At 41.8% G+C, this 27,285-nt stretch overlaps 1 pseudogene; it reads left to right on the forward strand.

Annotated features, from left to right (window-relative positions):
- The first annotated feature begins 3,556 nt into the window (after positions 1-3,556).
- Positions 3,557-26,847, forward strand: LOC141353345 (E3 ubiquitin-protein ligase TRIM39-like; annotated as a pseudogene).
- Positions 26,848-27,285: the final 438 nt, after the last annotated feature.

A 27,285-nucleotide genomic window follows, 5' to 3' on the forward strand; every position in this document is an offset into this window, starting at 1 on the left:
TAATATGTGGTAACCTCCTGCTGTCATGCTGGAACAATTAAATTAAAAGCCTGTCTCTCATAGACGCCTGTCTCTTTTAGACGCCTGGTGTGATGATAGGTTTGGGAAAATAAAAGCCCGGGCTATTTTTGAAGTTTTACAGTATCTGACGCATCTAATTTAAGGCGCTCACATGCACTACGGGTTTCTATTTTCCATTGATCATATAAAGATACAATTTTTTTCTCTGTTTTTTTTGCCACTCTTCTTGCTGATAGGCTAACATTTTTTCAGTTGGAACATAAGTACGCTTTGAGCGGCATGCACTTTCACTTTGAGTTTCCATATGTTGACTATCAACTTGCTTATTTACCTCTTTTAAACCTGCGTCTGACTTTGACATTCTCTTACATTAACTCTTGAAAGCGAAATTGATTCATTCAATACACTTCAACGTTAGGTCATTAATATGCAAATTGCAAGCAATGTCCGTTGCTCTTTAAATCACACATAACAAACGAAAACGATTGTCTCTTGAAAGTTAACTTCATGTCTTTGGTACTCACTGCGATCCAACAAACACTTGTAATAGTTCTCTTCCTTTAAATAGTTGATTAAGTCAATCCATTTGCTGCCTGTAAACTTGTGTAATCATTTGCTGAGAATTTGCTTTAATCTTGATCTGTTAAAAGAACAGTCACGTTGTTTCCAACGAGCACCGCGGGTCGACGATGGAAAGCTCTTACTGTAGCTCCCTGGCTTAATAAAATAGTGATTCTTCAACTGATGATCCTCAAGCTTTATTCAATGTTCTTTCATTACAATGCCGTGAGATTAAAGACCACCATAAGAGCTTAGACAAAGGGAACAATCAAACAAACACTTGAATAAGTAAATCTTGAAATAAACATACATCAAAACCAAACTACAAACAAGCAATAACAACTTAAACATACCCAAATAACAAGTAAACACTTAAAGATGCAATTTGTATTTATGCACGGCTAGATGGCGCCAGATCAAATTAATAACAATGATGTTGTTTAATGATGCTCTGAAGCAGCGTGGAATTATGAGATTTGTAGTCTTTAACTGATGGCCATCAATCAGACGAGAACGAGAAATCACGTTGATGGATAAGGTAATCAAGTCTTATAAATGTTGCGTTTGATGACATTGTTTATTTCATTATGTAAGTTTATATGTGATGTTTAACTCATTCACCGCCAGCCTTTTTGAGAAAAGTTGCCCACCTGCATTTTTGTGATTTTAACAAAATTTTCACAAAATTCCTTGCAGGAAAAATTTTCTTCTATAAATATATAAACATACAAATTATATCAAATTAAAGAACACACCCTCTGCTTTCAAACAAACAATAAACAAACAAAAAACAAACAAAATGGGGAAAAAATGTTTCATTATATATTTATTTTTTCCACTTAATTTGACCACTGAAATATGGATATTTCTCTTAAAAAATACAACATTTTGAGCAAAAAGCTTAAAAAAATGCGTTTTTGTAAAGGAATTTATGTTAGAGATCAGACTCAGAATGACTATCAAACATAAAGGCAGTTCAAAATTATTTAAATCTTTTTAACTTCCGTTTTTGATAAATTGGCGGTTTGGCGCCATCCAGTGGATAAAAGGTGGTATTACACTTTCACTTTGAAATTCGTCCAGCAAGGCATGTTTATTAGTTAAATATTAACTCATAATTGACGAGATAACTCGTCAATGGCGGTGAATGATTTAAAACGAAATTGTTAGTCATAGATGTTAGTCCAAATTCGATGGTTAACACAGCACAGAATTAAGTTTTCAACTTACAATCTACAATGATTTTTCACATAATGTATTGACAGTACAAATCTTATTGTGAAGTGTCTTAAAATGACCATTTATATTGCTGTACAAAACCTTTTGATGTGCATATCGTCCGCGGGAAGACGCGCTGATTACAATCTACACACTAATGTTGTGATCAATATAATAGCATATGTTTTTTGAAGGGTTACGAATCAAAACAACTCACACATCGCGTAAAACACAAGCAGGATCAGAATCTCGGTCTAGTTAAATGTTGTCGTGAAGCTCTCTCTATCCAGATAATGCAACACCAAATTGATCATCGTTCTTTCTCTCGTTTTGTTCCAAACTCTTCTTGGGTCGTTTGGTTGGCCCGTACGCTTACAGGAGCTGACACAACCAGCGACAGACGGTAAAGAGTTATCCATAAGTTCATAAGCAAGCGCGTAGCCCGACAGGCGCTAACGCATAGTTCCGCATTTGTCCACGACACTGGCTGCGTCCGAAACTCAAAGGCAGTGAGGACTTGTTGCCTCGCTGCCTCATGAGGAAATGACTTCGGAGGCATGAAGGCAGCTCAGAGAAAGGCTTTCCGACGCACTTCAAAGGCAAATATCTTACAAATTGCACCTTTAAATCACAATAAAAATAAACAAAACACAATAACAACAGGTAACAAGTCACAATATACCTTGTTCTCCATTTAAACCAGGAACTAAGCCTTTGCAAGCCGTAAACCTTCGAGGCCACAACCATGTGCATCTGTGTCTTGTTTCACTCTGAATTGATTAGCACGTACTCGCGCTATATTCGGTCATTAACATACATTTCAAAATAAAAGCCTTCTGTTACCATGACAAAAATACAAATAAATAATACATCAAAAACATAAATTATACACAAAAAAATCTCAAATTCTTTACACCATATAATCAGATGCTTCTTTAACGTGGGAAATACATTTATCAATCTATAAATATAAACATTTTATATAATCTACATTGAAGCTGTATATAAACACACACCAAACACACATCATACAGATCAGTTCCATATGTAAGAGGAAATCTGGGAGGAACTATGACATCATCCCAGGTGAACTACGGACTTTCAGTGAAAGTGAAACTAAACAGACAATCAACAATCTGCAATCTTTTAAACTCTTATCTCTTTAAGAAAGAAGATATTTGAGACTTTTAAAGTCATATATGAAGACATCTGATACTCATTCACAGGTAACATGATGGAAATATATGAGAAATTTCTCTGAACAAGTTTCTAATGTTAGTGTTCTGGTTCAGTAGGGTTTATAATTAACTAGAACACATTATACAAAATCTGATTAATGCATGAGTTAAACTAGTTGAATTATTTTAAGCTACAGTAACAAGATGATATTAGTAAAATCAAAGTAAAGTAAATCGAAGTTTAGTGTTTGCTGTCATTGAGTCACACGGCTTAAGCTGAACCAGGAAGTACAGTATGTGAACTGAAGAATATATTTGAATGAAAACTGACAAGCTGTAAAATTTGATTTGTGTTGGGATTGTTTCCTGAAAAGCTTTAAAGAGAAGACGAACAATGGCAGAATCTTCACCAACGTCACCGAAGCCAAGACGGACCAGAAGAGAGAGTATGAGTGAACCTCCATGTAAGCAAACAACACAAAGCACATTATTTATTATATGAAATAAATCGTATAATTAATTTAAGACATACAGTGAATAGTGTGTAAGTGATAAATGTTGATGAATTTTTTCTGTGTTTTTCAGCTTTGTCTGAAGAGCTTCAGTGTTGTGTGTGTCTGGATGTGTTTAGTGATCCAGTCAGCACTCCATGTGGACACAACTTCTGCAGGATCTGTCTGAAACAGTGCTGGGACAACAGTCAGATCTACAGCTGTCCATACTGTAAAGAAACATTCAGTAAAAGACCAGAACTCAAGATCAACACAACACTTAGAGAGCTCATGCTGATCTTTAAAGAAAAGTCAAGTCAAGTTAAGTCTGAGAAGATCAATCTGAGAAGATCTGAAGTCCTCTGTGACATCTGTGATGAAAGAAAAGCCCTGAAGTCCTGCCTGGTGTGTCAGACGTCTTACTGTAAAACTCACCTGGACCTTCATGAGAAAGTGACTTTAAAGAAACACAAACTGATAGATCCTGTGAAGAATATAAAGGACTATATATGTGAGAAACATGAGAGACCTCTGGAGCTCTTCTGTAGAGATGATCAGACATGTGTTTGTGTGTTTTGTACTGATGGAGATCACAAGAATCACAACACTGTTCCTCTAGAGGAGGAGAGTAAAGAGAAGAAGGTACGAGTTCATAACAACATTAATACATGCTTTATTCATCTGTTATACATATTCAAGCAACATCAGTGGCGGAGTGGCCATCGGGAGAGTCGGGACAATTTCCGTTGGGCCGGTAGTGTTTTGAGGCTGCAAGGGTCGCGTTCAATTGCGAGTTATAGCAACCCGGTCTGGCGGCTTGATGTGCGGCCGCTTCCCGCTGGTCAAACTGTGCAGCCTCTTTGCTCAACATAAAAGTGCTCAACCTGTTCGGCAGGTCCAACCATGTTTAGGATTTTTAAAAATATCATTGAACGGCTCTCCCCAAATGGCATAGCCTGTCGGCATTTGATGTAAAAAGCCGTGCCGCTGAATGCCTGTTTATTGGAGTACATATGCGGTCGGATTGATCCATCAAGCAGATAGACTATTTGATAGTAAGTGTGGATTAAGGATGTTTAAAATCTTTAGCTTGGTGGTCAGTACATGAATAGATTAAATCAGCACATTTGCAAATGTTTGTCTCCATATGGTTATATAATAAATAAAAATAAGAAGGGTAACTTTGCAGTATCACATTATATATTCCCTACTATGTGATTTTCATATTATAAACGAGAGTATTCAACTGCAATATGGCAATATATATCCTCACAACATTATTATTTCTCAAAACTGCCATGATTTCTGTCTTACAGGCTGCCGTGTGCTCTGCTTTTCCTGTGTTTGTTGTGTTTTGTTGACAGGTCACGTTTGCGCGTCTTCACAGGTGATTCCCTTTTGCCGTTGATTTTTCACTCACGTCATCTCACAGCTGATCCTTGTTGATCGCCCAATCGGTTTGCTATTTTATCTCCCTCAGTTCTCTGCTCTTTGCGAGTTTGTCTTTGTACCTCGTCACCTAGTCTTGTCTTGTCTAGTTATTAGATTTTTTGTCAGAAATCATTTTTCTGTGTTATCTGCTGTTTTCCAGTTTCCAGTTTCCAGCCTGAGCATTTACCAGCATTAAGACTTTGCCTGCATTGTGGATTATCTGTATTTCATCTAAGACTTTGTCTACATTGTGGATTAACTATTTTGCCACCAGCTCTCCATCGAGTGGACTAGGAGCTCACGGGACTGTCGCAGCTCCAGCTGCGTTGCTGCCTATAGCGCTGTCCAGCGTATCCTTTAAAGTCAGCTGCCGTGGTCCAGCACTGCTGGTTAAGTTTCCACGGTGTATCTACATCGCAGACTGTGTCCAGCATGTCCTTTGGAGTCAGTTGCCGTGGTCCAGAACTGCTGGGTAAATTTCCACGGTGTATCTACGTCGCAGACTGTCACCCTGTCGTTGGTATCTCTCTCTTAGAGACGTAAGATCTGCACTCACTCTGCCGTGGATGGTACTACGCTTTGACTGAGAGTTTCCCCCGGGAGAGAGACCTGTCCTGTCCCTGTTGCTTCCGTGACCCGGCGTTCACGGAAGCAGTCTACGAGCCTCACCCCGTATCGTGGCCCCCAACCTTTCACCCCGTGCCTTAATAGCCAGGGAATATCCTCATCTGGTGGCTGAAGTCATTTATTTCTCTCTGTGCATATTCAATAAATTACTTCTGCATTGGAATCTATCTGTCCTTTGTCATTCCTAACAAAAACTTTGACAAAAATTATTTTTAAGAATTAACTGTATTAAATCGGATTAAATCTTACAGTTATTCAAAGATACACACATTATTCCGCATATGATTTGAATATTAGTCGAGATTATATAACGGCAATGGACGTCTTATATGGCAATAAATATCCACATAACTCCCTGAAGCAAGCCACAGTTCCATCATGCTTCCATCATGCTTCAAAGCAGCCACCATCATACCTGTGCCAAAGAAATCTGCACCATCCTGCTTTAATGACTACCGCCCTGTGGCACTGACACCCATCATTATGAAGTGCTTCGAACGGCTTGTCATGTCACACATCAAATCCATAATCCCACCCACCCTGGACCCCTACCAGTTTGCATACCGAGCCAAACGATCTACAGATGATGCAATCTGCTATGCTCTTCATCTAGCCCTTACCCATCTGGACAAAAAAGACACATACGTGAGAATGCTATTCATAGACTTTAGTTCTGCATTCAACACAATAATTCCACATCAACTCATTTGCAAACTTCACAAACTAGGACTAAGTATTTCACTTTGCAATTGGATACTGGACTTCCTCAGTCAGAGGTCTCAAGTAGATTGTTGGCAACAACACCTCAAGCAGCATCACACTGAGCACAGGGGCCCCTCAAGGCTGCGTGCTCAGTCCGCTGCTTTTCACGCTGCTGACACACGACTGCACAACAACCCATAACACTAACCACATTATTAAGTTTGCGGACGACACAACTCTGGTGGGTCTCATCACCAAGGGAGACGAGACTCACTACAGGAAGGAGGTGGACCTTCTGACCACCTGGTGCAGGAAAAACAACCTCCTGCTGAACGTCAGCAAAACAAAGGAAATTATTGTTGACTTCCGGAGAGGTAACACTGAACACCTGCAATTATCCATCGACGGTGCCGATGTGGAGAGAGTAAGCAGCACCAAATTCCTGGGGGTGCACATCAGCGAAGACCTCTCCTGGACAACCAACACTGCATCTCTGGTGAAGAAGGCTCAGCAGCGTCTCTACTTCCTGCGCAGGCTTAGACGAGCAAGGGCTCCTCCAGTCATCATGAGCACTTTCTATAAAGGCACCATTGAAAGCATCCTTTCCAGCTGCATCACTGTGTGGGGTGGGAGCTGCACTGAATACAACAGGAAAGCTCTTCAGCGTATAGTTAATACAGCCGGAAAGATCATTGGTGCCCCACTTCCCACTTTGCAAGACATATACACCACCTGCCTCACACGCAAAGCGACCACAATCGTGAGTGATGTAAGTCACCCAGCCCATAATCTGTTCAGTCTCCTGCCATCTGGGAAGAGGTACAGGAGCCTCCACTCCCGCACCACCAGACTCAGCAACAGCTTCTTCCACCAGGCTGTTAGGATGCTGAACTCTTTCTCCTCAATCACCAGGCCGCCAATAAGATGACCCCCCCCATGACTGTCCTTGCACTATCATACATTGAACTATCTTGCACTATAATGCCATTCGCACATATCGAATAGTGTTTTTTGATACTGTTTTACACTACCATGCCATTTGCACATTTTGACCCCCCCCCCATGACTGTCCTCGCACTAACATGCCAGTTGCACACATATTTATGCTGCTATGATCGAACTATGCACTACAATGCCATTTGCACATTTCAGATACTATCTTTGATAAAGTCTTATATTACCATGCCATTGCACACTTTGGATGTTTGTAAATTCGGTGTATTCTTGTAATTACGTGTCTTGTCTTTTCTGTTTGATGTGCTATAGTCTATTTCTGTAATTATATGTTTCTTGTATTTCACCGTGGGATGGAGAGAAACGTAATTTCGATTGCTTTGTATGCTTTGTATGTGAAGAAATTGACAAATAAATAATCTATCTATCTATAACAGCATAATGAAATGAATAAAAAGACAAGGAAGTAGGATTGGCATGTAAATTGTACTATTATTACCGGAAAACAGCAAAATAACTGAAATAAACTCTGAGGTAAATTCGCCAAACACGTTAAAATAAATGAGCAATAACAGTGGAAAAAAACATTATTATCTCTCAAAACTTTATATGACAAAAACGATATTTAAAGGAAACATTCTTTCAGTTTTTCAAAGATGTAAAGAAAGTATTCCATATTCATCTTTTGCCTCGCTCTGTTATGTAATAGCTGATTGACAGGTGCGCATCTCCTTCTTTCAAACAGGTATCATTTTATATAGTTACTTTTAGGAAAATTATTCATGATTTTATTATTATTATGATTTTTTTTGCAGATTGATTACGATTTGTATTACCGTAGTTTTACTACAAATACAAACCATGGAGGGCCGGTGGTATACGAAATTTCCTGGTAGATTTTTTGGTCCCACTCCGCCCCTGAGCAACATGATCTTTTGTCAGACGATGATCAAATGTGTCTGTCTATAGACTCAACTGATGAAGACACAGACAGACATTCAGCAGATGATCCAGAAGAGAATCAAGAAGATTCAAGACATCAAACACTCAGCAGAACTCAGAAAAGTGAGTTGAAGATGTGAAATATTTGATGGATGATAATGTTTTGATTTGTCTTATAAATAAAGGTGATGAATTGAAAAGAAAAACTGATTTCTCAGAGAAGCAGAGAGCAGGAGAAAGCAGCGAGTGTTGAGCTCTTCGGTGATCTGATCAGATCCATTGAGAGATGTCAGACTGAGCTGCTGGAGATGATGGAGGAGGAACAGAAAGCAGAAGAGAAACAGGATAAAGATCTCATTAAAAATCTGGAGCAGGAGATCACTGAGCTGAAGCGGAGAGACAGTGAGCAGCAGAAGATCACAGAAAGAGAAGATCATCTTCATCTAATACAGGTCAATGTCTCTCTCTCTCTCTCTCTCTCTCTCTCTCTCTCTCTCTCTCTCTCTCTCTCTCTCTCTCTCTCTTTCTTTTCTTGCATTGGGAAAAAATGTTATATCATAGTTGGTTCAAATCTATACATCTGGGACAATTGAAGCAAAGACCTGATACTAAATGGAGGTCCTTTCTATCTATTCCTGATGGGATATATCCATCTTGGAGTCTGTTGTATAAACCTCCTATCTCTAAGAGATGTGGGGACCTTCAGTGGAGATTACTGCACTGTATTGTTCCCTCAAACTCTTATTTCAAAGCTTAATGAGACCAATGTGTCCCTGTTGTAATGTACATGACACTATTTTCCATATGTTTTGTGAGTGTTCTCGATTTTGCTCATTGTTCGAATTGTTAGGGGAAATTATTGTAAAGTTGGGTATCCCTTATACCAATTCACTATTTATAATGGGTTACCGGTATAAGAGGTCTCAGCAGCAACAGTGTACACTTGCCAACTTTTTGATAGGGCAAGCTAAGCTTGCAATTTATAAGACACATCAGTGTAAAAATTCTGGTGAGGATGTAAATTTGGTAACCCTATTCAAGTCTTTGGTGAAGTCAAGAGTGATTATTGAATATACTTACTACCGGCATACAAATAATATTCTGTATTTTGAATGGAGATGGGGCTTTGGAGAAGCATTGGTGATTATAAGTCAGGGGTGCCCAACCCTGTTCCTGGAGGGCTACTGTCCTGCAGATTTTAGCTCCAACCCCAATCAAACACAGCTGAAACAGCTAATCAAGGTGTTCAGGGTTGGTTGATAATTACAGACAGGTGTGTTGGAGCTGGGTTGGAACTGAAATCTGCAGGACGGTAGCCCTCCAGGAGCAGGGTTGGGCACCCCTGTTATAAGTGAATCAGGGAATCTGGAATTTAATTGGTAATAGATTGTAATAGTTTGTTTTTTTGATGTTTATCTTAATGTTTATTAATTAAAAGAGTTTTTAAAAGTCAAAAGTCTCTTTTCTCTCTCTCTCTCTCTCTCTCTCTCTCTCTCTCATGCTGATAGATTTCTCATCTCTCTTTCCTGTTGTAGATTGACTCACCATCCCTGTACAGAGCTCCAGACATGAAGAACTGGTCTGAGATCAGTACGAATACTCATGTGAGTGTGGAGACTCTAAAGAAAGCTCTGACTCAACTACAAGAGACTCTTAGTGAGAAACTAACTCAGACTGGTATGTTCAACAAATATTAGTTCATCAAAGATCAATGATTATTATTATTGTATCATCACAGGAATGCTTAACTGTTTGTGTCATTCCTCAACTGGTCATTTCAGAATGACTAACTTGAGCTGTACGGTCACATATTTGTGACTTTGTGAGGGTTACACACTAATCTGCTCACCATTCACCTTCATGCCACAGACACTTAAAATAAGAGCATAAGTACTACAATAAACAAGGACAAATCACTAGTGATTGCCAACAGCGCTCTGTTTCAGGTGTATAAGTGACAGCGTCTCAGTTAACCTTGTTTAACGGGGAGTTCCACTCAAATAGTGCATCAATTTGCCACCAACTAGCACAGGCTATAAACGCTATACCAATTAGTTTTTAACATGTATCCTAATGAATATATGGCGTTATAAGCACTCATTTCTACGTCTTGTGCTCCTCTCACTTCCGTCATGTACTGTACAATAAAAACTTCAGGCCTGTGAGTCAGTTATGATATTCAAAACAAACAAAGGGATCTGTTTCGACCTCACTCTGACCATCACTACGGTCTAAAAAAGGAATGATCAACTTTGTTCTGCCTATCACAGAGACCATATGTCAACAAAATCATGTCCATGACCTGGAAACAGAGCGACCCGCATTTATAAATAGCCTCCTTCAAGACTATAGTGAAGTTGGACTGGTTTTAGGTGGATTTTATTGTCGCCATGGAGTGTCGGTAAGAACACAGTCAGGAACCCCAGTTCAAAACTTTAATATCCAATAAAGGTTGCATGGATACAGGTGAATTATCATTCTTGCATGTTTGTCTATGTGTGAGGATGTGTGTGTGTGGTTTTTAGTTACAGACGCACACAACACTGGATGAACTTAGGACACACAATAAACACTTTACATCTTACGAAACTAAAGTTCTCCTCAGCATCATCAGATTGATACTGCGCTCTGATTGGCCACTCGCTCACGCGACTGATGCATGATCGCTGTGGAAAGTTCCGTGACCAGCACGTGAGTGGTGCATCTATATGAGTGTGTCTGATACACGGAGAGCAAGTGTCCAGCAGAGGCTGCTATAATTCTTCCTTTTCTACAGCCGCCCCTACATTTGCTGTGCAAATGTACTTCCATTATTCCTAATGTAGTCCGTATTTTGGTTATCTTCAGGGATGTCTGGTAGTTTGATAAGACAAGCCACTGGTCGGTTTGTTTTTCACCTGGATCTCTACTGAGCGGACACGACCATCCGATCCAGGGTAGGTAGTTATTACTTTCCCAACAGGCCACTGAGCCCGAGGAAGGTGGTGATCCACTATCATCACAATAGTTCCAGGAGTGAGGTTTTCTGAGTCTTTCATCCATTTCTGACGTGTCTGCAGAGTGGGGAGGTAATTTCTGATGATCTGCCAATACTTGTGAGTGTCGCCATCTTTTCCGACTAAGTATTTCAGATTCGGGGTACACCACTTGGGGTAGTGATGAATCTGGCCGCCCCATTAAAAGGTAGTTAGGGGTTACTGGATCTGGATCTCCCACATCAGAAGAGACATATCCTAGTGGCTTTGCATTGAGTATAGACTCAACCTCTATGAGAAGTGTTCTTAGGACTTCCTCTGTTAGTGTTTGGGATCCTATTGTACTACGCAGAGCGGCTTTGACTGAGCGTATTTCCCGCTCCTACGTTCCTCCAAAATGTGGGGCATTAGGAGGGTTGTACTGAAACTGGATTTTTTGTTTGGCCAATTGGGTTTGGAGGTGTGGACTGGATGGCCGTAAAAGCTGTCTGTAGCTCTTTATCCCCTCCACGGAAATTAGTGCCCTGATCTACCAGAATTTCAATTCGTCGAGCAATCATACGCCTAAGGGCCATCAGGAAAGAGTCTGTGTCCATGTTACTGAGTAGATCTAGGTGATCAGGGTAGTTATACACTTAAAAATGATACCCCACCTCTTTTCATTACTCCTCCCTCGTTTTAGTAGGAATGGGCCAAAGCAGTCTACCCCTGTTGAGTAAAAGGCTGGCTTCATGAGGCGGAGTTTGGCTGCAGGTAGTTCTGCCATCTTTGGGATGCTAGGTTTAGCCCTCCATCTTTGGCATTCTTGTAGCAAATGGCTCGGAGTCAGATTGAGGCCATTTGGCGTCTGGATCGTAAACAGCCCTAAAATTGTGACTTTAGATAACCCTGTGTCCTGATAACACAATCACCCAGATATCTACCACCTATCAGGGGTGTAAAATGGGCAACAATTAAAACAAATGCAGTCTTCAAAGGAGGTTCAAAGGAATTCCACCAGAGAAACCTGAGACCCGATCGAATGACAGTTGCCAGAGACACAGCAGGGGGGGCACGGACTAAATGTCTCTGATGAAACCACGTCTAAAAATCACAATGAGCTGTTTAAATGTGTATATATATGTTATATCCCTTTACTGCATGATCATGTATGTGTGATGTAACTGTGTGTTAACACTTTAGTTAGATTTTATTCACTGTAGCATGGTTCATATCTTAGGTATGAAATTATTATTCAACGTGATCTTAAACCCATGTCTTGTCTAGTATCAAATTAATCTACTCTTTATTTATTAATCATTTCTATGTATCATATTACCATAAGCCGCATCAATGTCATTTAATATCGATTTGAAGAGTTATGGAAACAAACTTTTATCATTATGCAATTACGCAAATGTGATGTCTGAAAGAACAAAGGCTTGTTTCCCCGTGCGATCGAACACTTCGCACATTGGTCATTCACCTAAAATGGGCTGGGTGCGTGAAAGGACAAAACGGCCTATCGCCCAAGCTCAATAGCTCAATTGCTCAGTTCGCTCAATCTCTCAATCGCTTAATTCGCTCAGTATCTCAGTCAGTGGCTTAGTTCACTCATGAGCGCTCAGTCGCCCGGTTACTCAGGTAACCTGCCAGCGCAGTTTGGAAACTCGCTGAGACTCACCCAGAGTCCCTCGGATTCATCATCTTTTCTCTGAGCCCTGTCCTGTCTCTTCGGGACAGTCTTTCCTGGCTTTGCGCTAGAGTTCGGAAAACCCCGCGGACCAATCCGCCCTACGAAACAACTTAACGGACTTTCATCTTCAACGAACACACCTGGATTCTCTCTCTCTCTCCTTGCTCGCACCGCAGCATAAGAAACCTCGCACCGCATCACAAAGAGCCAAACGCAAGTATAAACTCGTTTTACTCGCTGATGTTCAAAGCTTTACCCCTTATGAAAATTAAGGCGATCCTTAGAGATTATCCGATGGTTTGTGCAGATGTTAAGCAATAGTGCTTTGCCAATCTTTTACTCTCTCTCTCTAGCTTTTTCAATCTTTTCTTTCTCATCTATGTTTTATGTTATTGTATGTGTGTATGTTTAGTTAGTCGTTATGTGTACTTCATTTTATAGTTAATAAACCGGTTTGCATTTTCACAATTGAATTGTTTCTGTGTTCAATGCTCATGAAATTAAAGTCACTATTTCTGCCTTTTGATCCAGCTACACGCTGCGAGTAGCACTGTATATCAGTGAGAAGGTTAATTTTAAAGGCCATGAAATTAACATTTCTTAGACGTTAATATACGATTATGGATATATGTCTTCGGTGGACGAACATATTAATTAATTGTTATTATTAATTCTGCTACGCCAGGTAAAACCTGATAAACTTGTATAATTAATTACAGTTAATTATACATAATATTCCCTTTTGAGCTAAAATCTAAGATTCCCTTGGGAATCCCCGTAGTGTTTCGGTCGGAGGTTCATAGTGTTTCAAATAACGTTATTTCCCTCCTCCCGCTAATTCGCTACATTCTACACAGGAATGTTGATGGCGTTTTACTAATTCTCTCCCTCTGAGGATCCAGTAATGTCTCCGTATCTCTGCAAAGACCCTTTCAGGACCAGGATGGCAAAGTTTAGTGTCATATTGTTTTATGATGAGATGAGTGACAGGGTGGTTTGGGTCCAGGACTATGGGATGTAAAGTATTGTGATCCAGATCTGTGGCTCTGCGTAGCCATCCTCCTACACGGATCAGTGCAGTTTTTTCATCAAATTCTGGTGATAGAGTGAGTAAACGACTGGAGGAAGGCATAGGCTTACCATCTCTGAGTGCTTGGTATTCGGTGTGGAAACTGTCTATTTGGGCTTGCCTTAATAAACTTATTTCAGCCTGCTGGTATTAAGATGCTTCTGTATCATTTGGATTTCCTGCTGCCCCGTCTAAGGATTGGAAAGTAGCCTCTACAAGTTCCTCAAAGGTTGAGAACTGGGTAGCATCTGGCAGTAATGGTCCAGTATCAGCCAATGTGAGCCCACAAAACTTTGGTTTACGGTACTCAGTAGGGTCCTCCATTGGTTCGGTGGGAGGGTTTTCTGGCCATAACTCAGGCGGTAGGTAGAGGAGATTTGGTCCTTGTCTCCATCTGCTGTGTTGGGATAATTCAAGCAATGTTTTGCCCCGGGTAATGTCATCATCAGCATTGCTAGCTGAATCTACATAGTGCCAACAGTGACCTTGAGTCAGTTCTTGTATCTCGGTCCCTCTCGTTCCTACAAATACTTTGAAACTGCAGGATTCCGATTTCAGCCAGGTCAGGACGGTTGTGGAGTCACTCCATAGGACCGTATTTATGATCTTTAATGACAGTTCACTGTGCAGTAACTTGGCTAACTGTGCTCCGGTGAGAGCAGCACAAAGCTCAAGTCTGGGCATTGACTGCTGCCGTTTAGGAGACACTCTGGATCTGGCAAGGATAAATGCCAGCTCAACCTTTCCTTGGTGTTCGGTACGGAGGTATGCTACCGACCCATAGGCTGCCTCAGAGGCATCACAGAAGATGTGAAGTTCTCGATTTACCTCTGGCACATCCAGCTTGGCTGACACATAACACCGAGGTATGGTAATCAGGGGCAGGTGTTCCAGTTCGACTTCCCATTTTTGCCAGGCCTGCAGCAATTCAGAGGGAAGTAGGGGGTCATCCCATTCTCGTTCCTTCTCCCACAACTGTCGTACCAATATTTTAGCCCTGGTGGTACAAGGTATGATGTATCCTTGGGGGTCATACTGGCTAGCGAGGACCCGGTATATATTTCTCATGGTTACCTCTTGATAGGATAGAGGACGGTGATGGTAATGAAGGGTGTCAGGTACACAATGCCAGCTTAAGCCTAGAGTCATCTCTTGGGGGTCTGACTGACTGTGGGAAATCCACAACTCTGTATTCTCGGATCTGGCCTCTTTGGGGAGATGATTTACCACTGAGGCCTCATTACTTGCCCACTGACGGATCTCAAACCCACCTGTGATCAGTAAGGACCTTAGTCCATCAATTAGCTCACGGGCTTCCAAAGCAGATTGTGTGCTCTGTAGACAGTTGTCGACATAAAAGCATTGCTCAATTGACTGCTGTAGCATATCCCCCTGCTGGCAGTGATTAAAGACATGTCGTTGTAGTGCATATGTGCCACAACAGGGGCTACAAGTTGTGCCAAATGGGAGGACCTGCCACTCGTACACATCAGGTGGGTTTTCGGTTTTTAAGTCCCGCCACAAGAACCTAAGAAGGGGTTTATCTTCAGTCAGAAGACGGACCTGATGAAACACCCCTTTATGTCTCCACTTATGGCTACTCTGTGTTCTCTGAAGCGGACTAATACTCCAAGGAGTGAGGGGCTTAATGTGGGTCCAGGTAGGAGCAGCTTGTTTAAATTTTCCCCATTGTACGTGAACGAGCAAATGAACACAACTCTCTGCTTGCCATTATGGGTTACAATATGGTGGGGCAGAATCCATGATTCTGTAGACAGAGCTGCTTCTTGAGGTGGTATTTTAGTTGCGTAACCAGCTTTCTCCAGTTTATTGATTTCCTCTTGGTACTTGTTAGCAAGTTGTGGGTCCCTTGCTAATCGACATTCTGTACTGCGAAGGTGGCACATCAAAGCCTCCTTTGGACCATGTAACAGGGGCATGTTCTTTACTCTCAAAAGAGGGGTAGCGTATCTGTCAACTCCATCCACTATCATCCATATCGTCTAAGTCTCTAGCATGTCCAGTGCCTGTTGGTCTTGTTGTGATCTTACTACTGTTTTTTCGTTGTGGTAGGAAAGGATGTCCATTTGCCATAATCTTTCGACTTGGCAGTACAGATCTGCAAATGAAGAACTTACAGATGTAAACAGACACTGGGACACTGGGAGTTGATCCTGCAGATGTTTGGATGGGCCTTGCAAAGACCAACCAAGGCGAGTTTTGATGGCTGCTGGACCTGCAGGTGGACCTAGTCGTACAAGGTTCAATTGGAGTGATAAGGTCAGTGTGATCTGATCCGATAAGCAGTAAGGGGCGAGGTTTGATCAGAGTTGGAATAGGTATTCCTTTGAGGTGTCTGTATTTGCTTTGGAGAGTGGTCACTGGGTAGGAGTATTCTGCTAGTTCAAACTGATGTGCTGTGAAGGCCTCTTGAATTTTGAATCTCTTTTGTGGGTTGTTTGGAGTAGATAAACTGAAGGTTACAGAAGTGCCATTCAATGTCCTGATGTCTTGGTGTACTGTCCTTAAGTTTAGCTGTTCTGGTCTGCCTTTTAGACCGAGTTGTTGGACAGCTGTGTCGAGCAGGATGGTGCGCTCTGAGCCATCATCAAGAACAGCAAAAGTGTTCAAAGTCTTGTTCAAAGAGTGACTTTAACAACTTTCAGGAACACTTTTCCACCACAGCGGGGTTGATCTAAGTACAGAGTCTCTGAGTTATAGAGGCTACTGCTTTTATTGGTGACCTCACAGTTCCTTTGGTTGATGTCATGGAGTATGGAAAGGTGCTTGACTTGGCAAAGATGACAAGGCCGTTTAAAATCACAGTCTTTTGCCATGTGGGTACGTGCACATCTCCAGCATCGTTTGTTATCTTTTATCCAGGTGACCTTTTGCTCCTTGGTTAATGCTATGAATGTGGTGCACTGACTGAGGTAATGTTCCATACTGCAATATGGACAGACAGCTTTGTGCTTTGCAGAATGTGCACACTGACTTTTGGTTTGGGTTCTATGGCCTTCTTTTGTTCTATGCCATGCATTATGGTGGTTTGCTGACCTTGGCCCCGTATTACAGTCCGCTGATCTCATTTTGTGGCCTTCACACCATCAGTTGGGTCGAATTCCATACAGTTGGCTTCAAGCTGCAGCCAATCTGCGAATTCAAGTAGAGAGACCTTTGTTTTGTCTGGGTTTCGCTTAAGGTGGTGCCACCTGAATTGGGTTTGTTGTGAACGAGGCAGACGATTCAACAGACATTTCACATTTGACCCACTGTGTAGCTCCTCTACTCCGTCTCCTTTAAGCGCTTTGAGCATGCCAACTATAGCTTGGACTCTGAGGGAGAAGTTGTTGAATGCCCGCTCATCACCAGGACGGATAGGTGGTAAGTTCTCTAGGGTCTCAATTTCGCTAAGCACAAACTGATAGGGCCGCACATACCTTCTATCCAGGGCTTGCAGGGCATTAGTGTAAGGCATAGTGGATTCTGCATGTGCTAACACTAGTCTGTGAGCATTAGGCACCTTCGCATGCTTCAGTAATTTGAGCATTAGGCACCTTTGCATGCTTCAGTAATTTGGAGTACTTATAATGCTCTGATAGTTGGGGGTGGAGCAAATTATCCAAAGCCATACGAAGTTCCACATACTGAGCTCTGTCCTCTTTAGTAAAATCTGGAAAAGTGGGGCCCTCTAATCCTGGGAACCCATAGGGTGGAAGCTGAGGATAATAAGGCATTGCATCAGCCCTGAGCTGAGATGTAACATGGTTTGAAAATTGTGGCATTGGCACAGTCTCTAGAACCATTTGGCTATGGTCTGGGAGAATCTCAGTGAATGAAACTTGGTTATATGAAAGCTGGGTGGTTCGGCTTGGTCTTTGTTCACGACGTGGCGGTAATGGTTTATTCCAAGGCTCTGGTTTACCTGACAATTGACTTATGGCTGGGTCTAAAGGAGCACTGTAGCATGGTGAAGCATACTGATGTGATGACAGAGTATTTTCTCTGCTCACAGGAGGTGGTGACTGAAGATGAGAATCTCTGATATGGGTTTTCGTTAATACTTGTGACAGCTCCTCAACGAATGTGGGTTGGGGTTTAGCAGGTTGTGGCCAGGAAAAAGGGTGTGAATCAACATCACTAAGGCTAACATCAGATTTCAGATGTCCCTTCTCCACTGATTGCAGGATTCGGGCACGAGGCGTCTGATGCCGTGATGATGCCCGCGAAGACTGAGGAGATGCTAGAGGAGTGCTGTGTAGCAGGACCTTTTCCAAGGGCTCTGTCTGGCACCTAGCAGTCTCGCTTTGCTGCCTTGTAATTTCCACGATCTGCATCATAAGCTCATCCGATGAGCCAGCTGTTCCAAGTACTTGAGGGGAAATGGGGGTAGAAGTCACCAATGGCTTTTCTTTAGGTCTAACAGTCTGCTTGGATGGATTTCCAGGATAGCTGACCATGTAATCATCCAGGTAAACCGACCTTTGTACTGTTCTGCGTGGGCGTTGGCATGAAGCTGGAGCAGACTTTGAAGTATTGGGTTCTGGGGTTGCCATGGTAACGATACCATCCGGCTCGAAGGACCATTTATGTAGTGAAGTTGGACTGGTTTTAAGTGGATTTTATTGTCGCCATGGAGTGTCGGTAAGAACACAGTCAGGAACCCCAGTTCAAAACTTTAATATCCAATAAAGGTGTGTGTGTGTATGTGTGTGTGTGTGTGTGTGTGTGTGTGTGTGTGTGTGTGTGTGTGTGTGTGTGTGTGTGTGTGTGCGGAATTAACAAAGAAATGAACCCAAGTGGGGACATGACACAAAATGAATGATTTATTGTACAAGAAACAGGGGAAAACAAAACCCACGAGGGGGCAAAACAAGACAGGATGAGTGGAACACTAAACTAACACTAAACTAAACATAAACCAACAATAAACTTCACACTACATATAACAGACTAGACTTGATATTTTTAAATACTCACAGATGCAAAACAGGACCACGACGAGGAATACAACAAGACGCACGAGCACAGAACAGCAAACACAAGGACAATAAATAGGGACAAAATAAATTACATACAGCTGGAAATAATCACGAGTAAGGGATAGGGGAAAAAGAGACGAGACCCGGGCAATGCGTGGTCAGAGTAATACACTACTAAAACCACACATTTCCCACATGGTACTGCCAGGACCCCGAACACAAAGACTAGATATAATAAAAGACATGATTCTGACAGATCCTGACAGTGTGCCTATACCGCTGTTCGCAGCCCTGGGCTTTGTGCGAGCGCAGGTGTGGGCCCCTGCCATACCTATATTTGTATTTATTGCTGTTTGCAGCCGGAAAACTTGTGTGCCTGTCTGCCACTAGCTCTAATCTTTGTTCAAATTATTTGTGGTATTGTTTGTCCCACATTACATTGTAGCAGCCTGGAAGGTTGGACAGGTTGGAAGGTCACCAAGACTTATAACAGAGGATCCCCTCTCATCCAGGCCTGAGAGCTCCATTGAGGAGGACACTGAGCTCAGACGATCATGATTCCAGGGCCCTGATGGATGCAGCTCTTTCTTCCCACTCCCAGCTGACACGTGATGTCCCGGATGCTATGGCCACTTTAGTGCTGTGCTGCAGACAGGTTTGGCTGGCACAAACAGGGTTCCCACAGGTCCTTGAAATCCTTGAAAGTTTGTGAATCTGGGGAAAAAAATTCAAGGGCCTAGGAAGTTTTTGAAAATATACATGCATAGATACAGGTCACTGAAAGTGTTTGAATCTATTTTATGCAAGACGTTTTCTGGAAAAAAAATCCATATTATTCTATGTAATGTAGGATAATATCATAAAAATTCTAGATCTTTTGAGCACACGTGCTAAACTGTTTGCATTAAATGCTTTTATCTTCTGTATGCGAATGTTGATTCATACCAAAATGCTTTTTTGGCATAGTTGTGTTTGACACCTGAAAATGTCTCGGGTTGCGTATGTAACTCTTGATCCCTGAGAAGGGAACCAGACGCTATGTCTCCCTTGCCATACTTCCTGCATCACTGTAACGTGACTTTGGCAATATTTCAGATAGCGATATACTTCCTGGCTCCCGCATTACCCTGTCTTTGTCGTTAAGCCTCACCATTGGTTGAATTTGATATACACATTTAGACGCACTTACAACTGCAGGCGTCCCCAAAGTGTCACCGCAGTGACGCAGCGCGAGTTCCCTCAAAAGGGAACTGTAACAATGTATCTTAAAAGCTAACACGATGTAACCTTGCTCTCACTTGAAATGTGCTCCCACTAAATAGTCCTTGAATTTGAGGGTATTGCACCTGGAAAGTCCTTGAAAGGTCGTTGAATTTGAAGTTAATTAAGGTGTGGGAACCCTGCACAAATCTCCCTGCCAGATGCCATCAGACAGGAGCTGCTCAACCTCCCCGTGGCGGCTCCTGTCTAATGGCATCTGGCAGGGAGGTTTGTGCCAGCCAAACCTGTCTGCGGCACAGCACTGCAGTGGCCATAGCATCCCCCACTTCATGTGTCAGCTGGGAGTGGGAAAAAAGAGCTGCATCCACCAGGGCACATCTTTCTCCCTGGATCCCAGTAAGTGCTTGACCTCAAGGTACTGCCTTTCAATATGGTCCACAAAAGAGTGGTGATGCAGTCCATCCAACAGGGGGAGTGGTTCACATCCCTGGACCTGAAAGATGCATTTTCCATGTCCCAATCTTTCCGGAACACCAGCCCTTCCTGCGCTTTGCCTTCCAATTCCAGTTCCAGGTCCTTACTTTTGGCCTTTCTCTGGCCCATGTGGTGTCAGCTGCGCTGTCCCCCCTCCAGACTCAAGAATTAAAAATCTTCAAGCTCCCGGCGGTGCCTCCAGGGGGCGGAGGAGTTGCTGACATGGGCATGGGCTCAACTTTCTTCACTGAGGGCAGTGCACATCCCATGTTTGGAGAACAGAGGGGCCGACATTCTCTCCAGGACAAGGCCACTCCTGGGAGAATGGAGATTGAACACCGACGTAATTGGCCAGATCTGGTTGGGGATCTCTTTGTGTCAGTGGAGACAACACACTGCCAAGAATGGTACTCCCTCAAGGGGGAGGAGGGCAGTTTGGGCGTAGATGCTATGGCACAAGACTGGCCAACAGGTTTGTAATACGCTTTTCCTCCACTCCCTCTCTGTAACGATGGGTAAGGAGTAATAGGTCCTGAATTTGATGCATGCATTAGGCTTGCTAAAAACAAACAAATGTATTGTCCATATCTTAGGATGAAGTTGAATATGCAAGTCCATTTATTATCATGGCACATAAATCAAAGCAAAGCAAAGTGGATCTTCTGTGCAAGCATTTTGGCATCTGAACCCGGGAGCTTTGCGTCTATGGGTTAAGTATGATAAAGGTCTATGCTTCGGCCATTTCAGCCTTTCACAAGGGTGCAGACAACACATCAATGTGTAGGCACCCTCTGATTAGCCAGTTCTTGAAGGGAGCCTGCCAGTAATGTCTAGGTCACACCTTGCGGGCGCCAAGCTGGGACCTGCCTACAGCTCTGACATCTCTCACTGAAGGTCCTTATGAGCCTAATTCAGATGCAGATCTACAATTAGATTCCTCTTGACTCTCTGTTCAGCCAAATGCGATGGAGAGCTGTGTGCTCTCTCCGTTAGTGTCGACTGTCTAAGGTGGCAGGCAGGGGTCACTGATGTGTCACTTTGGCCAAATCCAGCTTTCTTGCCAAAAGTTCATGATCAGCCGTCCATAAACATTTGGAGCTAGCCCAATTCCAGCCTTCTGAGACAAGTTGCTCACGTTGTGCCCAGACAGGGCCTTAAAGGCCTACCTGACCCGTACACAGTCTTTGAGAAGAATGCACTCACAACTGTTTGTCTGTTACGGGGGAGGGGGGCAAGCAGGGACTGCCGCTTTCCAAAGAAAGGCTGTCTCATTGGTTGGTGGAGGTTATTTCCCATGCTTATATGGCTCGGAGGATACCGGTCCCTTCAGGTACAAGGGCTCACTCTACCAGGAGTGTGGCTACATCTTGGGCTGCCTCAGGGGTGTGGCATCAGCGGATATCTGTGTGGCGGCTTCATGGTGTACGCCATGCACTTTTACTAGATTTTACAGGGTGGACATGACTCGCCCAGCTCCGGTCGGCGATGCTGCTCTCATGTCCCTGAACGAGCCATGTTTTACTTGATCCTGGGTTTCTTGCGACTCTGTTGGTATGTGTCATCCCTTTTTAGACCATAGTGATGGTCAAAGTGAGGTCGAAACAGATCGTAGGTTACTATTAATCTGTGAGACCGAGGGATGACCATCACTATCCTTGTCCTTGAACCATTCTCAGGTGCTCAAGGTAGGAGACTGAACCGGGAGCATTCTCTGCTATTTATAAATGCGGGTCATTCTGCTTCCGGAGGTCATGGACATGACTTTGTTGACATACATGTTGTTTAACATGTTAAAATTACCACTTTTAAGGGTTTGCCTGGGTCCGGTGACATGCCACCACGGAAGAGAACTTTGAAAAAAATAACCCCTGAAATTATGACTTAGTGGAAAGTAAAATAGTGGAAACTAATTGATACATTTAGATAAATATATTTCTTCTTAGGCCTAAATATTTATAGAATAGCAATGTATGCCTAATCAGTATACAAGACTGAACCACATAGATGTGAAATATAAAGGCTATCATGATCATATTGCCAACAATGAACCATGGATTTGATAAGTTTATAATACGTCTGAAACCTCTTAAAAGACACCACCCCTTTTTAAACTTTAAGCTACCTAAATCCATAATTATTTATCAAGAAACCCATAAGAAATGATTGACACCTTATGAGATGGCAGGGAGCAGGACACAGGAACAGAGGGGGAACACTGGGGAGATATATGTGGAATGTTAGGCTAAACCTGTACTATCTCTTTTAATATAATCACTTTCTTATCAACTATATTTGAGTTTTAAAAATCCACATAATTACATACGAGCCTCTGAAGACGTCTGACGGACAAGGAATCTTGGCATTGCTCCCTCCTGTCCCCGCAGCCTCTCGCTCCTCTCATGTGATTTTCTCCTGATGCGTGCTGCTTAATGTCACACACTCCGCCGTGACAAACATTATAAACGCGACGGAATATGGTACAATTGGCCTTGTATTCATTGTCCCTCACGCATTCCAGCCACGGGTAGTCATTTTCCCATTCAATTCTATATTTTTGTGCTCGTTTCTTTTTTGCGGCTGCTCGGATGCAGTCATTTTTACTTTTCCCGCTGTTGTCACTTGTCGTCATTGTTGCTATGATAAGTGACATCACAATGACTGAAACAACCAATTAAAAGGGCATTCTCCGATGATGCTCCAAGATGTTAAAAACGCTACGCTGATAATAGACAAACAGAGGGAGAAATTACCGCACCGTCAGGGTTTTCTTATACAGATGGCGCGGTCTTCGTTCATTGTCTGACATATTAGAAGCTGTGTGTCTGTCATGTATTTGCACTAAAATGATTGCAACAAAGTGCGTTCCGTATCAGAATTTTATGTGTCAAATACGGGACGATTCCGTATTATACGGAATGGTTGTCAACCATAGATGGAAGTATTGGGGACCCAATTATAGCACTTAAACTTAAATATGTCCCCTTTAAAGACCATCCTTCGTTGTTTTACATTTGTTACACATTTGTTACACATTTGTGCCATTGAAACACAATATCACTCTCGTAGTCGTGTGATGCGGCTCTATAGCAAAGTTTTTATTCATGATTTTATTGTTTTGCCCTTTTCTCAGACACAAAGTGTAAATCTTAAAATATGTAAAGACATTATATGAAACATTTCTAATACACTCTCAGTAAGGAAGGTACAAAAGTACAAGTCACTGTGGTACCTTTTCAAAAAGTACACTTTTGTACCTCAAAGAATGTGTCTGTACCTGAATGTTACATTTTAGGATATTTTTAAAAGGTAACGTTCCAATGACAACTTTTGTACCTTTATTTAAAACTATTTTTACAAAAGAAATACTGTAAATATATCGATTGGTTGTTAGGAGAATAAGTTAGGAAAGAGTAAAGAAACTGAAAACACAAACGTGTCTTGAGAGAATACAAAACACTACACACGATATCACAAAAACAATTATTTATTTTGCTACCCCACCATTTAAAAAACTCTGCTCAGTATAAACTGCTGCCAATAACCCACATATAATCTGCTATAGAAATATAGTTACAGATTCTTGTTATCTGTCAATGTTTTCAAAGTCAAAGTACCTTTATTGTCCCACAAGGGGAAATTGGATTTGCAGCAATGCTCCACATATGATACATAAACATACACAGTACTACCATCAATAGTAATGGATGGAGCTGCCTGTGTGCTACCCCTTATTTCAATCATTTCATCGTTAAAATCAAAATTGTCAAATCGAGATAGAAATACATTAAATTCATCAGCTTAATGTTTATCAGATGAAAAACCATCCAGGGCAACTCTGATGGCTTTCTTAGTAGACCCAATCAATGTCTCATACCTTTCCAGGTTTCCTTCAAATTGTTACTCCTCAACTCAGCCTCGATTTTATCCTTGTATCTTAATTTAGCTTTTTTAATTTCAACCCTAATCTCTTTTCTCACAGCCCTCTCTGCAATCTCATCACCTTCATTAAAAACAGTTTTTGGTTTAATTAAGAGTTCTTTGATGTCCTTAGAGATCCACTGCTTGTTGTTTGGATAATACTTAACTTCCCTATTCAGGAGAACAGAGTCTTTACAAAAAGAGATGTAACTGCTGACTACGTCAGTAAGTTCATCAATATCAGAACAAGCGTCCTGAAACACTGTCCAGTCTGTGCACTCAAAGCAAGCTTGTAACGCTGAAGAGCTGTCCTCAGACCAAACCTTCACCTGTTTACTAACAGGCTTCTCCCTCCTCAACACCTAGGTGTAGGCAGGTAAAAGGTGGACAGAGTTATGGTCAGAGTTGCCGAGCGCTGGCCCCGCCTTGGATGTATATGCGCCTTTAATGTAGCCATAGCACAAATCAAGAGTTTTATTACGACGTATGGGGCAGGTTACATACTGATAAAAGTTGTTCAGAGTTTCTTTAAGTTGCAGTGGTTAAAATCGCAGAGAATAAAATTAGGAGCGGCAGAAGAGATGGACTGAAGTTTGTTTACGGTTTTAAAAACAATATCCGTAGCGGACTTGGCGTCAGCTTTAGGGTGGATATAAACCACAGTCACAAAAATCTGGGGGAACTCCCTGGGGAGATAGTACAGCCGTAGTGACACAGACATCAGTTCGATGTCAGGATGACATATCCGCTCTCGCACAGTAATATTGCTACACCATCTGCAATTTATGTACAGGCAGACCCTCCTCCCAGCATTTTGTGTGTTACCTCACTGTCCCGGTGCAGAGGAGCTCCAAAGCCACTGATCTTTAGTGCCGGGTCCGTATCCAACTCGGTGAGCCAAGTCTCCTTTAAAAGCCATAAGACACGCGTCCCTGTAGTCCCGCAGATGCAAAACATTTGTCCGTAGTTCCTCCGTCTTGTTCCTGAGGGACCACACGTTAGCCAGTATGACTGAAGGCAAGGGGATGCGATTCCTGCTCAGTAGCTTCCTGGTTCGCTGTTTCACTCCACCCCTTTTCCCCCTCTTCCTGGTTTGTCCTTGTTTAGTAAAGTTAATATTTTTACTAATAAGTAATTCCTGAGGCAGATTCTCAGTCAGTGAAGTTATGTTGTGGTCTGTTGCAGCAGGATGACTCCATTGTAATCCCAATAGGAATTCACGAGTATATCGAAGTGTAGGCTGCTGGTTGCTCCAAACAAAGTTTAAAACGGTCACTAAAAATAAAGCGTAAAACGTGACTTTCATCCCTTAAATACTCAGCCTCAGTTTTTAAGTTTCTTCTCTAAACTCTTGCTGATGTTTTATTGTGATTTGTGTTGACAGAGTTGATGGAGATGCAGCAGTATGCAGGTACAATGTGTAATCTACACTCTTCTCTCACATTCACTAACAATAATACTTTACATATACAAACTCGTCTCTACTATTATAACACATCAACATCTTTATTTGTCATTCAAATTCTCTCATCTCTCTCTCAGTGGATGTGACTCTGGATCCTGATACAGCTCAACCAAAACTCATCCTGTCTGAAGATAGAAAACAAGTGAAACATGGAGACATTAAACATAAACTCCCAGATAATCCACAGAGATTTGATAATTGTCCCTGTGTCCTGGGAAAAGAGGGATTCTCCTCAGGGAGATTTTATTTTGAGGTTCAGGTGAAGGACAAAACTAACTGGGATTTAGGAGTGGCCAGAGAATCTATTAACAGAAAGGGACCGATCACACTGAAGCCTCATAATGGATTCTGGACTGTGATGCTGAGGAATGAGAATGAATATTGGGCCCGTGCTGGTCCTTCTGTCTCTCTGTGTCTGAAAGTGAAAGCACAGAAGGTCGGGGTGTTTGTGGATTATGATAAGGGTTTGGTTTGTTTTTATGATGTAGAGTCCAGGTCTCATATCTACTCTTATACTGCTCAAACTTTCACTGAGAAACTCTTTCCATTTTTCAGCCCAGGTCTTAATGATAAAGGTCAAAATTCAGCTCCTCTGATCATCTAACCTGTTCATTACAACAAATTAATTTGCATCCAGAATATAAAACATTAAGTAAAAGTTTTTCTGCAAGCCTTGTCATGTTAGTTTGAGAATAAATCTCAATTTAAATGTTAATTTTAACAACTGACTCATTGATATTGCTTCAGCTTAAAATCATGACATCATTCTTATATAGGTTTCACTCTTTATATCATAAACACACAAACCAACGGATACATTGACGGATCATCATTTATTCTTCAGTGTTGACATCAGTTTATAGTAGACTAATGACAAATAATCAATGTTTAAAATCAGGTGTAAATTTATAATCCATGTATCTGATCCTTTATAAATAAACATGCAGACTCATAACATACAGTAGTTTGTGTAAAATGGAGGTGAACGTAATTCAGTATAATGTAATAACTCACGCTAACCTATCAGACATTTTCTTTCTATTTTGATAATTTTTTAACTTGTACAAAGCACAGATTTGTGGAAAATGTGTAGAAGAGATCACTAAGCTGAAGTGAAAAGACAATGAGCGGGATCAGATCTGAGTTATGTGTTGTGAGGAAGCTGCTCATGCACTTTAATAATTACAAAAAAACCAAAGACTGTAGTTAAATGTAGTTATAGAAGTAGTTAAAATTACTACAACTTATTACATATAAGAAAGCTTTTTAGCTGGGGTATTACAGGTATCTTGATTTCATGTTTGGTATTGTGGTTTTATTTAAACAATGAGGTCCAACAACAACTAAAAGTAAATCAAAAATATTTGTCATGATCTCGGTC

Source organism: Misgurnus anguillicaudatus, chromosome 21 (genome assembly GCF_027580225.2).
Source record: "Misgurnus anguillicaudatus chromosome 21, ASM2758022v2, whole genome shotgun sequence".
Taxonomy (NCBI): Eukaryota; Metazoa; Chordata; class Actinopteri; order Cypriniformes; family Cobitidae; genus Misgurnus; species Misgurnus anguillicaudatus.